The sequence below is a fragment of the Anabas testudineus genome, chromosome 3 (genome assembly GCF_900324465.2).
Source record: "Anabas testudineus chromosome 3, fAnaTes1.2, whole genome shotgun sequence".
Taxonomy (NCBI): domain Eukaryota; kingdom Metazoa; phylum Chordata; class Actinopteri; order Anabantiformes; family Anabantidae; genus Anabas; species Anabas testudineus.
In genome coordinates this window covers 21,088,767-21,105,036 of record NC_046612.1, presented here as the reverse complement: position 1 = coordinate 21,105,036, position 16,270 = coordinate 21,088,767, and the positions used below count along the sequence as shown (strand labels likewise).

The 16,270-nt window shown below is 37.4% G+C and overlaps 1 protein-coding gene across 2 annotated transcripts in view; it reads left to right on the top strand.

The window, feature by feature from the left end:
• Window positions 1-99: 99 nt before the first annotated feature.
• Window positions 100-16,270, top strand: part of adcy7 (adenylate cyclase 7) — a 50,319-nt gene continuing 34,148 nt past the window's right edge. The window contains exon 1 of one of the 2 annotated variants that reach the window (XM_026379092.1): window positions 100-204. The gene's annotated coding sequence lies outside the window, so the exon portion shown is untranslated. The other variant, XM_026379093.1, reaches the window with a different exon arrangement.

Genomic DNA, 16,270 nt, shown 5'->3' with positions numbered 1-16,270 from the left:
GGACACACACTCATACACACACACACACACACACACACACAGAGACACGGCTTCCGGAAAGCTAAAGACGCGTGCGAGGGCGCGCGTGACCCGGGTGGAGTAGCGCGCGCGCAGACGGTTTTGGAGAAGAGAAGCACGGGGAGCACAGCACGCGCTGCCACAGAGCGGCTGCAGGTCAGCAGAGACGGAGCCGACGGCCGCCAGGTAGGAGCGAGAGACGACATTTAGAGACATTTAAAGAGATTTAAAGAGCTCTGGGAAACCTTTTATCACCTGAAACGCTGCTGGATGACGGCCACACGGTTCGGCGGAGGCTGAAGTGTTTTCCGCGCTGAAACAAGTCCTCAGTCAGAAAAGGTCTCATCTGTGCAGGTAGCTACAGGCTTGAGTCTGGAGGTTGTACAGAGACGTAGGAGTTTAAAGCGGAAATGTCTTTTAATTTCTTTTAATTGAACTTGTTTCTCTCGTCGTCCAGAGGCTTCTTGTTGAGTTGGTAGTTGGTGAACTAGTCTGTTGAGCTGCTTCCTTTTGTCGGAGCTGCCGCTAACTTCAACTTCAACTTGAAACCTACCTGCGCTGTGTCACAGTCAATGTGACAATAACAAATAGAAGTAACATTATGAGCAGGCACCGAGCATCTCTGACAGGCGTCAAATCAGTAAAGATGATGTCCCCCCCCCCCCTTTAATCACCTCATCTTAAGTCGTCGGTTTGTCTGTACTTTTTGTATCTGCACGTCTCCGCATTAAAAGATAACTTATCCCTTATTACGCAAAAAACCTAAGAGACTGCTAACGTGGCCTGCGGTCATGACAGTTCTTCTACACGTTGCTTCATTGCGTTCGTCTATGTTTGTCTGTTAAATTTGTTCTGGATCAGGCTTGAAGTGAAATCTATTCTAGTCCTCCAGTTCTCTTTCGTTGTGTTGTCTTGTTCCAACTAATAAGCCTCATAACCACAGAATATTTAGGACAGGAAATGATTTTTTGTTTGTTTGACTGTGCTGCTGCTTCACTGTCTACACGGTGAAAGAGTTTCTCTCCGCATATCTCTACCCGGAACATTATGCTCATGGGCTCCTGTGGACTAGCACCTCTGCCTCAGTGCCTCTACCCTCCTAATTTCAAAGTCACAGGCGATTTGAGACTCTTTGTAATAATGCCACATAAAACAAGGCACTCTGAATAGAAATGACATAAGTCTATTGAAATTACTCTTTTATTGCAGCTGTTCTTTTACTGCCATTGTATTGAGTCTTCGCTTCATAAATGCTTTAAAGCTAATTTAAACCAGCAATCTAGGCTATAAACTTGGTTTATAAAATGTGATCGTCCCCATTTTTCTTTTTAATCCTACAGAGCTGTACATTACAACATGGAGCGGTGCTGTCAGTCACTTTTAATGACATCTGTATAATGAAATAGACCTTTTAATTCATTTAGGGAAAAAATATGCAGATAGATTTGCTTTTGTCCACCGCTATTAAAGAACTGTCCTGAGGTGGTTGAAATGTTGTTTTTAGTTTATGTCTGAACACCATGGTGGCTATAGAGAACCATAGTTTTATGGTTAGCTTCAACATAAATATATTGAGGGCTATATTTGTTGCTGTGGACAAATGTCATCTTTAACTGGCAGCTGAGGTCAGTGTCAGCCTCACATAGTTAACCCTCTTTTTTTTTTTTTTTTTAAACATGCATTTTACAGGTCAGCTAATGCACTGTGAACGCAGACAATGAGGGCATGCAAACATTTATTCCACCTATTATTACTGCTTTAATTCTTAATAGGACTATGCATGAATTAAGCTGGTTACATGCTCACAGTATGATATCAGGACAGAACATAAGGGCTTTAACCAAACCAAACACTTTTTGCTGTAATATCACAAATAAAAAGTTAAATAGCTTAATCTTATCAATGTGAGCATTTCAGTTCTTGTTCATATATGATTCATTTATTTCAGTACATTGCAGCTTCTTGGTTGTGCCATTTCCTGAAGTAGAATTTTAAGTGAAACTACAGTTAAAACGCAGGATGCAAAAACAGCTCTGAGGTTTCTCAAAGGGTCAAATAAAGAGTGTGAGGCTGCACACAAGGTCTTGGCTTTATGTTTCTTCACTAGAAAATCGAAGTAAAGTTCTGCTAATTAAAGCTGTTTACTGAAACAAAATGGCTATTGCTGTTTGCATTGTAAACTCAATTTCTTGTTTCAAGTCTGGAAATAATGCGTGATGAAAACTGATAAAACTGTGTAAGCCCTGAGTTTAGATGATAAGTATTCCTGACACTATAATTCCACATCGATTATAGGATTGCTATAATGAATTATGTATTTCTAATGCTATAATTCATCACAATTGGCCTCATGTTTTTGTGCATGTGGAGCACACATAGTTTCACCATCTGCATAAGGATGACAGGCATGTGTTTTGTGTTACATCACTAATCCTTTTTGCAGTTCGGCCATAGCAAATGGAAGTACCATACGAGGTTAACATTAGATGGGTTTTCTGCGGTAAGGACAGAGCTTTATCACTTTTAAATAAATATAAAAGCCTCGTTTAAACAGTTATTATAGTGAAACTAGTTTGCCACAAATCTCTCTAAGCAACAAAATAAATGCATTAGGGTTAAAAAATCCAGTGTGATAACAGATTTTTGAGGTATGGAGCTGGCTTGTTTGAATATACTGTATAAGATGGGATGTAATTTCTTGGTCATGGATCAGTAATTTAATACACTGCTGTGATGCGTAGGCCCTTTAATAAGAAAGCTGTCACAATCTAAAATCACGACACATACATCGTCATTTTCTATTGGTGTGCAATTATCCATTGTGATGTATCTCATTCTGCCATGATGGGAAGCTTGTTGTGATTGCACATGTTATTAGACTGATTTTACAGTTTGATGGATCTGGACAGGGACTGTCTGTTGAGGGTTGCAGCACTGACACACATGCGCACATACAAACGAAAGACAGGAACAGATCTGCACTGTTTAGAGTGACGACAGAGTGTACTATATTCATCGCTGTCTCTTAATAACCAGTGGTAGAGTTGTTTTGTGTTTCTGTTTCCTCTGTCATGCAGCCTCAGCTAAGCATATAGGCAGCGTGAAGTAGTGGCTCCTGAAAGTTGAAGGCTTGTCCAAAGCTGAGCATTTATTTTAGAGAATCTTTCATTTTCAGATTATATATTTAACGGCCTGCCCTGTTATGTTCTATTCTGAGTAAAGTATTCTGCATTTGAAGTCTCTGGACACAGTGAATGATATGATTTGGACATTAGTTGGCTATTATGCATCAGTATAGACATCATTATTACCTGTCAGTATCCTTTGGTGTGCTGTTCATCTAGTCTTTTTTTTCTTTAAAGAATAATTTAGATTGCTTTGTTTGATTTGTTTGCTTCGTCTCCTGAGTTTTAAATGTATTTTGTTTATACTAAACAAACTCATGAGTGGTCAGATTTGTTGTTTTGTACATTCTCACTCATGCTTAAGAGAATAGTGCTGAATCGTGCTGGCTCACTTAGCTTGGGTTACCTAAACACACTTATGCATGTACGTGCATTCAGTACAAACATTTTCTCGGTTTGTGCTTGACAGTGATAGTGACCTTGACAGGAAATATGAGGAACTTCGACAGGAAATATAAATGTTACTTCTTGCAGGTTCTTTAGAAGTGGTGTTGAAACCATCTGTCAGGCAGAATGACACACAGTTTCAGTATTCTTCTCGAACTGCAGCTTAACTATGTTCTCTTTACTTCTTTGAAAGTAAGAAAATAATAGTTCTTCTACATATTTTGTGTGATTATAGGACAATTAAACAATATCTGATTTGTGCATTAATGTTGCTGTCAATTGCACCCATCCTCCAAACAGCATTATTTTAAAGAACGTGTGATCTTCCTTTTAAAATGTTAGGATTGGCCATGTGTCAGAAAAACTACTGCGCCTCACTACTGTTGAATACTTCCATCCTATCTCTGCCTCAGTAGACAAATGTCATCCAGGTCTGTCTTCTATTATACAATGGCTCTTATGTGAGGATTGCTCACATAATAGGTCTTCACTGTTTTCATTAAACCCCCTAATGTTTTCCAAATGTTTCTATCCAGCCATATCTGATGACTTCACCAATTCCTCCTCTCTTTCCCTTCTTCTGTGTTTTTCCTCTCATTTTTATTTAATTTATTTTCTGTTGGTGGACAGTGTGCTAATCCTTGAACACACACTGGGGACTAATTGCACTTATTAACTCTGATTCTGCTCTGAAGCAACCTCAATGTCTGTAATGTAAAATTTAGTTTGTTTTTAAATGCTATGCATATATGTGGAAATGGCGATAGACCTAAACCCAAATCCAGACAGAGATCAACAGTAACAGTTTTACTTTACCGCCTATCCCATGCATGTTATAAATGCTGTGCTGTTTTTTGTGTTGTGTTAAAATACATCTAAAAAAACAAACAAACATTTTACCTGTACAAAGTATCTTTGCGATGCTGTAGTTAGGGCATTAAAGTAGACACAGTGGTCTACTTTTAGCTTCAAACACACCTCAAAATTATTTCTGACACAGTGTATTCATAATACACATTTGACAAACTGTCACAGTGTTAAACATGGCAAAGATGTAAATACGGGCCCAAAACATTGCTCATCAGATCATCATCAGTGATTCAGGCCACTTGCCATGCACACGGGAACCAACAACACTCTGGATTTTTTTTAAGCTGCTTAAGCTTGTTTGATCTATTTAAAGTGAAGCCAACCTCATGTCAATACATGTTGGTCCAGTATGTGAGAGTGTTGGGTGGAGATGACCTTTACTTGGTTGATGCCTCTCGCCATTTTTCACTCCCAGGATTTCCCTCCATATTGTGATGTGAAACCGTAGGAAGCTTCCCCACTGCAGAAAAACACATGAACAGGATGCCACTGGGACCAGGTTCTTTAAAGTCACTGAAGGCTCAAAGGCCTCTGTCATTGACGTCATCAAATCTGTGGGAGACTTAGCCTCAGCGTCCAGTGGAATCTGTGAACTAGTGCTTTTATTTTCCTTAATGGTGAACATTTATTTTTCCTACTTTAACCTTTTGACAATTTAAAAGACATGATCTGCCCTTTATTGGAACCAGAAAACATATTAGAAGTAAAATGAAGTACAAATATAAATAACTGGTATTGGTCTTTGTGTACGCTATTTTTTTTTTAGGTATAGTATGTGTTATATGTCAGTGTGGCGGTTTGCCAAGGGTATACCCTTTCTCTTGTTCGATTGCATTCTGGGAAATGCCTGAATAGTTGATCAGAATAAGTAGGCGCAGTGAATGAATGGATATTTGTTTCTATGGTGATATTTAAAATTTCACACCTACTCATGTTCATGTGCAGCATCCCTCTACACACGATGCAACATTTGACCTGAACACATTTATTTCTTGGTATGTTCAAATGCCAATTATTTAATGTTCTTATTAGCGAGCATTTCTGGTGAAAATAGATTTTTCTATGGGCATGTACTTCAAAATTTGCCACAGCCGGCGTATATACATTGTTGGTAACTTATGTATTCTATTTCTATTGTGTATTCTGTTGACTAAATGTAGCCTGTAATTTTGAGTCACACTTGTTTGAGACTGCTAATGTATCTTGCTCAGAAAAGGTTTTGAGGGGGCATAAAAGGCCAAGCCCTCTTTTACTTCTGCTGTTTGTAGAGGATCAGTGCCAACAAGATGGGATGCATTGGAGTGCCATTAGAGAAATACCTCTTCACCCTATTGTCTGTTAAATTGTTCCATTTCCTGGGCACCTTCTCCGCCCACAGCCCCTTTGTGAAAATACTAATTACAGTCTGCCTTCAGCAGTTTAGTGTTAGAATGTGTTTCAGTCAAAGCACACTCAAACTGAATCATTTATTTATAACTAGAAATATACAATCAATCATACACTCAGACCTCGTAAACCTTGCATAACATGGGCTGCGATAGCTTTGGGCATTCACCGAAAAAATACTTTGAGCCACATATACATATATATATTCATTCAAATAACCTTGAGTGTCTAACTTGTACATTTAATGTTGTGTTGACTGTTGAAATACCCTGTGGCCACCATGAGCTGATGCATGCCTTCTGTGAATGCTCGTTTGAGTGTAGATGGTGAAGATGTGTGGGTGTCTTGCTTTCTGTCTTTTTTCCCCATTTCAATTTCGGTGTATTTTGTACTTGCTGTGGTTCAAGGACATTATGTAATGCTTATGAGAGCACCCCATGTGGAGAAGTGCCATTGAGACACAGAGTTTGCAGAACTCAGTTTAAAGCTGAAAAACAGCTTACCTGTGAAACACATTAGTAACTAAGGACACTAGATGAAAAGAGGAATTTGCTTTTCAGCAGATAAACAACTCTCAGGAATGAAACATCTTTAACTCTGTGATTTTCAATTTTTGGAGAGTGTTAATATTTGAGGAGAATATTAATTTGTCTCAAAGTAATTAAATATACCATAAAACAATCTGTTGTGCTTTTAAGTATTAAGTCGCTAAAGAGAGGTCTGCACTTGGTGGATGCTGTTTTGTAATTGTATGGGCATGTGCATTTGCTCTGCAAGAAATGCGTAGTGTCTGCATGCCACAGGGAGGTTTGCGGCACTTTGGTGTTTCAACAAGCCACTCATTGTGCTCAGCTGGTTAATGAGTTATTAGCCAAGATTGGCTCTCTGTTTGAGAAGAAGTGCCTCTGTTCATTTGATAGATAGATTATTGTTATTGTATATGATGTAGAACTGAAATACTAAGATAATGAGAAAAAATAATTGCAACACATTGGATCATTAGATTATTAGATGTGTTTTAACTATAACTGAAAGGAAAAATTGTGGGAAAATGCCAACATTTCTCTGGTTCTAGGTTCTCAAATGATGATATTTTCTTTCATATATATTATTCAAAGTGAATATCTTTGGTTTTTGGAGTATTGGTTAAACAAAAGGAAAAAATTGCAGCAACTTTATTTGCAAACATAATTGGATATAACTTCATGCTTCAGTTGTTTCAGTTTAAGTTGTGCCATTATTTCTAACCTACATTTATGAGATAACGCTGCAGTCATTTACCTCTAAAATTACATTTTATTGATGCAGCCAGGTACCACAAATGACTCAAGGAGCTTTTGGTGCTGGGATAATTGACAGTGCCGTATATAGTGCACTCAGAAAGTATATCCTTTTTTCACTTTTCAATTTTGTTATGTTACAGCCTGAAACCACAATAGTTGAAATTCATTTTTTAAAATTTTTATCTACTCTCAGTACCCCATGATGACAAAGTGAAAACACAATATCAGACCCTTTGCAACAACACTTGAAATTTAGCTCTAATATCTCCTCACTGAGCTTGAGAAGATTTGCAAAGGTGAATGGCAGAAAATCCCCCAATAGTCTAAATATACATAGTAAGTACATAATATTTCAGTTTAATCTTTATAATATATTTACAGACAATCCTGAAATTCTGTTTTCACAATAAAAAAACGTGAAGGGGGTCTGAGTACTTTGAGCGCACTGTACATTTTAAAAGACAAATATTAAAAATAATAAATATATAAAAAATAAGGCAAGACATGACTATAGATGCTTGGATTATGCTTGCATTTTAAGCAATTCTCCCCTACATAAAAAAGTCACTAAACAAAATTAGTAAATTTACTGCTGGTCAAAGGAAGTTTGTGAGGTACTTCTCAGACTTCTAATAGTCTCTAACCAGTGCATATTGATGGGTGAGGAACCAGACCAAATGCCAATGCGCATATTATTTCTCAAGCAATTTATTTTATCCAACTGCACTGTTGTGATTCCATCATCCATAGGCTACTTGATTTATTGCAGTTAAAAACATTGTTATGTCATGTGTTTAACCCCAGGTCCTGCTGCTGTTTTTGTAGAATTAAAATGAATATGTAGGCCTTCTATTTATAATGATTTATAGAGATAATAGTGGTGTGTGGGACTTGTGGAAATCATTTTACAACAAATTAAAAACTTAAGCATTTTTGTTGATGCATTATTTTGACCACTGCAGGATCTGGCTCCTGTTACTCATATAAACACAGCTTTTTTATGAGGCTGTCATATGCATGGTTGCAGTCGCCTCAGGAGATGAAGTGGTCCAGTGGAGCGACCCAAAACTTCAGGCTCAGGTGTCAAATGGAGTCAAAAGCTTTTCTGTTAATTAAGTATGGTTAGCTAGCCTATCCTGTAACATTACCCAGTCCTCTACCTGACACAAGAATTATACAAGACTTTTTTAATTACTTCTTCTTTTTTGTTTGTTTGTTTTTGTAAAATAATTTGTGTGTTGTGGCTGTATCCTTCTTGTTTCTCAGTAGTATGACGAAAACCTTTCGTTTTTACAGCTGTTAAGGGTTACTTTCTGCTCATCTCAGAAGCCATGTGTCCATAAATCAGTAATAAATGTTTGGTTCTTATCTGCTGCTCATCTATCCTCACTGTTTGTTCACACATAACTCAAAATCAGTGGTCGCTTTCATAAAAGCATCCAATTGTAACTAATAATGTAGTGGCTGCAGTAAAAATGGTTGAAGGGGTAAAATAGTAGAACTTGTGGAAACATTTTTGTATATGATCTGTCAGCTCAGTACATGTTACTGTATTCTGAAAGTTCAGGACTTGTGCAGTTTGAAGAGATTTACGGTGAGACTGAGGCAAGATGTTTGCAGATGCTGAGACTCTCTAAACTCTAAATGGTATGATTTTTTTATTTCACTGAACTTGTGGCAACATGCTATAGGCTATATTGAAAATCTGTAGTGTAGTAAATGTAAATTAGTTCAGTTCAATGTTTGACAGCTGAACAAAAAGTTCAGTGTTCCTCTTTCAGTTAAAGCCTGTGTGATGCAATAAAGCGTGTGTTTCTCAATACAACGTGCTTGATGAAAATGTGGTCAGCAATCATGATGGGTTTTAGTAAATGTAGTTGGCAGCTGGCAGAGAGTTGTCCCTGAAAAGAAGTTTACAGTTAAGTGTTTATCTTAGATTTGATTTGACATGGTTGCTGTATTGCCTTTGGTTGTACTTTTTTTAGCCAAATCTAACTAAAACTGTGGTCAGTTATGTCAAATGTCTTTGATGGTAGAGGTTCACATCAGTTGTTGAAAATTAATATTAATTCTGTGAGTAAGTTGATAACAAGCCACAATTTATGCGTCTCTGAGTTCAGTATCCACAACATCTTTCAGAACTCATATTTTCAAAGTTAATTGTTTATATCATATAAAGAATACAAGCTGATTAGCTCAATATTTTTGAACCAAGTATTTGGAGCAGGTAGCTACTGATCAGATGAATTAGGTCTCGATTAAATCAGTGGTATCTGCAGGTATTAAAGTACTTAAAGACAATCAAGTCATTCCTAGATACCATAGTGTCCAGTTTTTTAGAAAAAAATGTAGCCAATAAAAAATTGAAGTTATGTTTGCAATCAGTTATCCAATATTGATGTCTTCAGTAGGAACCATTAGGCTTAGACTGAGAGCCACAGAGAGCACTCTGAAAGTACTGAATGACAGATGAAGGTATTGTTTGGTTTTTTAATGGGATTTGTTCACTATAACAAGCAGAAAGTAGTCCTTAGAGAATCACTCTACTTGCCCTTTAAGAAATTATCTGCTCAGAGATTAACAGTACTAAGCATATGACTAAGAATTCAGTGTTTAGTCTGTGCAAATAAGTACTTTAAAAGTACTGAAATTGGACACCCAGCCTATTAGTTTAGTTGTTTTTAAGGGGTTTTGTCCCCATTTCCACATGCTTAATATATGTACTACTGACTGGGGTCATTATACTTAATACATAGGATGAGTTTTCTGCACCTCAATAATTTTGTCTCTCTGCAGCACACAGCGAGACTGTGAATCATATTTGGGAGGGGTGACAGTGAAACTCCAGTCATCTAAAGCCAGTTCCTTTGAGGAATCCTGCAAAGCAGACAGATGCTCAGTGGGAGTAGCGTTGCCTTCATCCAACCCAGCCAAAAACTCCTCTTCCGCTTAGCCACAGAAACCCAAGGAAGGGTGCTGCTGCCTGCAGACATTCCTGACTGTGTGGCTGTTGAGCAGTGATGCTTTTATGCACATTCCTTGGCTTGCAGTGGCAAAACATAGGGGGTGGCTTTTACACAACCAGTAACTCCAACTGTGCCCCATACTATAAGGCTGCCACTACGCGACTAGAGTCAAAAGGAGTAATGCCACTGGAGAACACAGAGCCTATGTAAAGACTCCCAGCCGAATAAGATTGCTCAAGTCAGATGATAGTTGTATGAAATGTCTGGCAAGGGAACAAATATTGTAAGAGTGCTAATGAAGATACTTGGTTGAGAAACAAAGATGCTGTTAGCTAAATCCGTAAGCTTCATCCACTCCAGTCATCCATGGCTCTCAGGAGGCATTTGAGGTAATGAGATCCCTCTGTGCTGGTTCTGCGTCACTCCCACCGTCTGACCTCTCAGCTGCTGCACAGCTGTAATTGAAGGCTTACCAGAATGTGCCATGCGATGCTGCGCTTATAGCACATACAGTCAGCATTTATTTACCCTGTTACACATCTACACATATTATCTTTTTCTTAGCACCTTTATTCATGCAATTGACACATCTACCTCACACGACTGCATCACAACCTTGTGCTTAGACAAGTGGATAATAAGTAATTGTCATAAATAAAACTCTCAACGTATTTATCATATTTACATTTGTGGGAAAATGTGTGCTGTCTTCCTCCCTATATTCACTAGAAGCATCAAGCAGTCATTGAGTGTCCAGCTCCAGTTCATGCCTTATGACTTGATCACAAGCATTGTAGCAATTGCAGAACTTATACCACACCTATGTTTTGACATAGAAGGCAACAGCTGAAAACAAGTGATGCAACACTACTAATAATGAACCACTAATCAAAGTTTTATACTGCACATGAACACCTCTGCTGGGAAACTTAGACATTAAGAGCTTCACTCAAGAGAAGCTTCTTGAGGGATGGGAGAGTGTAACTCATCTTGTCACTTCACATCACCTCACCCTTTTTGTAATAGCACCTTTTGCTACCATGCAGACCTGTGCCTAAGCATGTTGTTTAACTCTGGCTGGATGGTAAAGCCTATGCAAGTTTGTGTGAAGGTTTTCAAACAGGGTGTGTTTGACAACACTCATTTCCCTTCTGTTTTTGAGCCATTGCCAGACAGCTGTTGTAGCCTTTGCAGCCAAGCTGACTCCTCCCTGCATGCACACCCATGTCATGTTAAGTCCACACAAGAACCAGATACTTGAAGCCAGTTTTAATTAAATACGTGCATGCTATAATAAGTGCTAACTGTGGTTACCTTCAGGATTCAAACATATAGGTAGCTTTCTGTCTCTGCATGTCAAAAGAGGGCTTACAGTTCATTCATAACCATTACAACAGTGTGCTATGCAGTGTTGTATAGCTGTCTTAAATTAATCATTCTTGTGTTTTGTTTAAATGCAGTACTACAGATAACTATACTTGAACATGGGTGTGAATACAAATATGTTCCTAGATTCAAAAGACAACCAACAAACAATGTAAATGAATTTAGATGAGACTGGTTACATGTACATGAGTTTCTACTTCTTCCCCCAGATCCCATCCTCCTCTGCACAGATGCTTTGACTAACAACAGGCTTGTGCATCCCTTCTGGCTTTCCACCCACATACATAAACAGTTGCCTTACAGTGGTAAAACCATTTTTCATGAGTCTTTTCTTCGACTACATACAGTAGGTACAGAAAGTATTCAGACCCCCTTACATACAGGAATGGCAGAGGATCCCCAAATCCAGGTGTGAAAAGCTTGTTGCATCTTTCCCAAAAAGACTCATGGCTGGGTGCTTCTACTAAATACTGAGCAAAGGGTCTGAATACTTATGACCATGAGCTATTTCAGTTTTTCTTTTATAATAAATCTGCATAGATTTCAAAAAATTTATGTTTTTCTGTCAATATGGGGTACTGTGTGTACATTAATGAGGAAAAAAATGAACTTTTTTCATTTAGCAAATGGCTGCAATATAACAAAGAGTGAAACATTTAAGGGGGTCTGAATACTTTCCATACCCACTGTATGTATTGGTAAACCAGCAAAACAGTATGAATCTCAAAATATGCTAAATTGTGCTTATAAACCTTGTTGGAGATTTGCAAATGTCTGCAACAGGTATAGAAAAGAAAATAAAACTAGTTGGGGAAAAATGGCACACACGAGAAAAGAGCAAGTTCAGGCAGGCCTCAGGTGACCACAGAATGAGAGAACAAGTTTAATCAAGTCACGAGTCTATGAAACGGTTGATAACTTCCACTAAATAAAAGCTAAATGTAATGCTACCTGTACATTTAACTGACTTGCAGGGATTTAGCCAAACAAGGAAACAATCTGATTTGGTGTTGGTTTAGGATTAATTAATTATTTTTTACCTTTTTAAACATGACTGTGTCCTTGCTTGTTTTAGCCCAGCATGTGTCAGCTACATAACCCTTTGTTGTGATTGCTGCTGTTTGTTGTTGTTTTTTTGTAATAATTTGTCGATTGCTGCGTCATCCCATCCGAGTGTGTAGAAAAAATAAAATGGCAGTATTAAATACTGATAATGATGTGGCTCCCCCTGTATTTCTTCAAACTTTCTACACTTAAATTCTTAAACAAACCATTTTAGAGAAAACTTTAAATGTTTTTTGCATCATATAAGTCAGTATAAGGTAAAACAGTCTTTGGCAGAAATTGAATACTCCTATTTTTTTGTCACTAGGTAAGAGTGTGTATTCCTTCTTTAAAATAATATTTTTCTCATCCTAGTTTCCTAAACTTTTTGACTGCATGTTTGGTGTGTGTGTGGGAATTTCTATCTTGAAATTTAGGGTTAATAGATGATCTATTTAGATGATTGTCTTGCTCTAATATTTAATGATTGTTTTGTTTTAGTTTGATCACTGACACTCAAATCAACTAAAACATTATATTCCTGGATAACCTGATACTTAGCTGCACTATTCTTCTTGTGCCATTGGCTCCCACTTAACAACATAGAAAACATCCTTCCTTGCTGTATGTTTGGCAGACTTTGTGCGTTCATGGCCACAGTCACATGTTGAAATATTAATATCCTAACCCTTCCATTTGACAATACAACTAATATATATATCTTTTTCCATATGACCTTGCCTTACTGCTGTTTTGAAGCAAAACAGACTGTCAGTCAATCTGTTTTGCTTACCTACGCACCCAAAAACTAAATCCGCCCCACCTGAAATTTCTTATGACCTGTATATTTACAGTTTGGTCTGGTTTATTAACTAACATTTTTATACTGCCATATTTCTTTTCTTAGTTGAATCTGATGTTCAGTTGAGATGTCTGCCTTTTGGCGATACTTTAATATTTCATTTTACTTCAGTTATCTTTAGAATTAAATGGAGACTCTAAATTGAGTAAGCATTTAATATTGTTTTAATATCCCTTAACACTTATGTGACATGTTCAGACGTTTTTTTTTTTTTTTTGGCTGCTTTTATCCCTTTTGAAATTTTATTTGCTGAACCTTTGTGTGTACTTTAGCTTTGCCTTAGTCGCAGCCTTTTAAGCTTGCATGTTATTTATTACAATTTATGTAACAAGCTTATTCAAGAACAGTAAATCTTAAATCTTTTATTAAATCAAAATCCCAGATACTAATCTGAAATGTTTTACTTTTATTTAAGAGCAACAGATGAAAAGCAGACATCAATGTCTTGTTTTAAACCCAAAGGCAGTTTTCATTTACACAATATTCTGTCAGTTTGCAATGCTTCATTTGGAGACCTTGAAAACTGCAGTCAGAGAAGAGAGCATGAAATGCTGCAATGTGTTTGAATGCTATCATAGCCACATCATTTGATATACACTAACACGAGAAGTAAATATCACAGAAGATGAAGTGATAGTCTGTTCATGGTTTCACTCTGGAAGTTTTAATCCCCTCAATCTAAAAGCTTTAGTCTCATGTCACCCTAAAGCACCACTGTATTTGGACATGAGATTGGCCTGTATGAGAGTTGCTATTTTGTGTTCCAGTTAAAGCTGTGTGGGAATTGGTGGTCTTATCTGTGTCATGCTATTTAATGGAGTGCATCTTCAGTTGTATTAAACTTGCCAACTTCGCTGCCCATTGAATTTGAATTACCCAGTGTAAGTGTACAGTGTATAGTCTGACAGTGACAATGAGAAGACCTTACCTAATAGACATTAGACTGTCACTAGACATTAAACTATAAGTACACTATCTTTCTACATCTTATGTAGGACTTACTCACTATATTTAAATTGTCTGAATTTTACAAGATATTTTTAAAATAAGGAATTTTTATATAGCCCAAATTACTGATAAAACTTGGAATCAACTATTCTAAATCATGGATAATTTGCTGACACTTTCACATGGGAGAGGAATTCATTCAAAAATCAACAACAATGAAGCACATGTTGGCACTAAAAACCCATTACAATTTAAAAAGTACTACTTGTGATCTGTTATTTAAAAGCTTTATATTTAAGTTTTCATCTGTGAAATAAATTCATCATCTGAGTAATTTCCTTGTGGCAAGTATGAAGTGGTGCTCTCTCTCATTTTGGCCAGTGATGTCTGCAGGCTGGTACCTGGTCTAACTGACGCACTAGAGGTTGGGGTTGCATTGGCGGATGTCTTTATTAATCATTAAATCATCATACACAGCCTGGTGGTAGCATCCTTAAAGCATTTTTAATTTCAACTAAAATTGCAGCTTTGCTGTTTGAAAATTTCTTTCTATTAAAGTATGCCCAATTAAATCACACTCACACACTATCCAGTATCTAAAAGCACCTCCCATTTTGCCTATCAGATTGTGTAATAGATATTATATAATTCCAATGTCATTATGGTGTGTAAATCACTGCTGTCATGGCCCCATTAACCTTGATTTGTTTTTAATATGGTACCAGACCTCACCCTGTTACACAAACATCAAGAAGCTAGTAGTAAGAATCTACAATACATTTTTAGGCACAGTGTTTATATATGTGGTATGTGATATTAGTCAGAAAATACAGCATTTTACTGTACACTTGGTTAACTATCTCTTGTTTACTTTCAGCAAAACAGATAAATGTTTATGTCAGCATTTATTGTTACCAATTCTGCTATGATCTTTATTGTTTTCTCACCGACAGGCAAGATTGTTATTCTGTTTTCTGTTTTCTTTTTATCTTAGTCCCTTATTACTGTCTTGGGAAGACAGTAATAGAGGAAACACCTCTCCAATTGCAATGTAAAGTTACAGCATATCTTTTAGTGACTATGCCACAGGATGCAAGTCAGACATCACAGTTGATAGACGAGGGAGTCGTGTGTTATGGCACATCACACACAGACATTTTTGTATGGCAGGCATTGGGAAGAAACTTATTGACATACATGTAATGCATTCCCTACTGTCGCGTAGGCCATGTTAATCTACTCTGTATCAATTTTTAGTTTATTGCATGTACTGCTTTACCCTAACCCTAAGCATCACAACTAACTGCCTCACCCTAAACATTTACCTAACCAAAGCCAAAACCTAATTTTAACACTAACCCTAACCCTGAAACCTAGTCTTAACCCCCGAATAGCTCTCATTGTGAGGACCGGCTAAAATGTCCTCACTCCAAAGGTTAAAAAATGTATGTTGGTCCTCACAAATGATAGCCATACAAGCGCGCACACACACACACACACACAAGCAGGAGAATTGGTTTTGCAGGTTTTGCATGATTCTCCTCTAGCCAGTAATATAGTGTTTGCATTTCCATTGTCTGTGCTTTAAATGCCTGGCAACTGAAGGTGGGCAATACTTAACCCCAGCCTCAAAAGGCCCCTCTCATAAGAGCACTGTGAGGTGGTCTGTATATTGATGTGTCCTATCCACTGAAAGGCTTTATGGCACTGAAAATTAACCAATGCACTTGTGGTTGAATGTACAGTGGGAATGATGAAGACTTTTAAAACAACACTAGTTATGACATTGGATTATAAAAAAAAAAAAAAAAAAAAAAAGCACCAGATGGCCTTGTCAACAAGCCGGGCTTTATGGTAGCCTGGAAAATTACCATCATCAGGCTGATCTGAAGCAGCTTGACTGTTTCTGTTGCAGCAGCTCAGTATGACATCCAT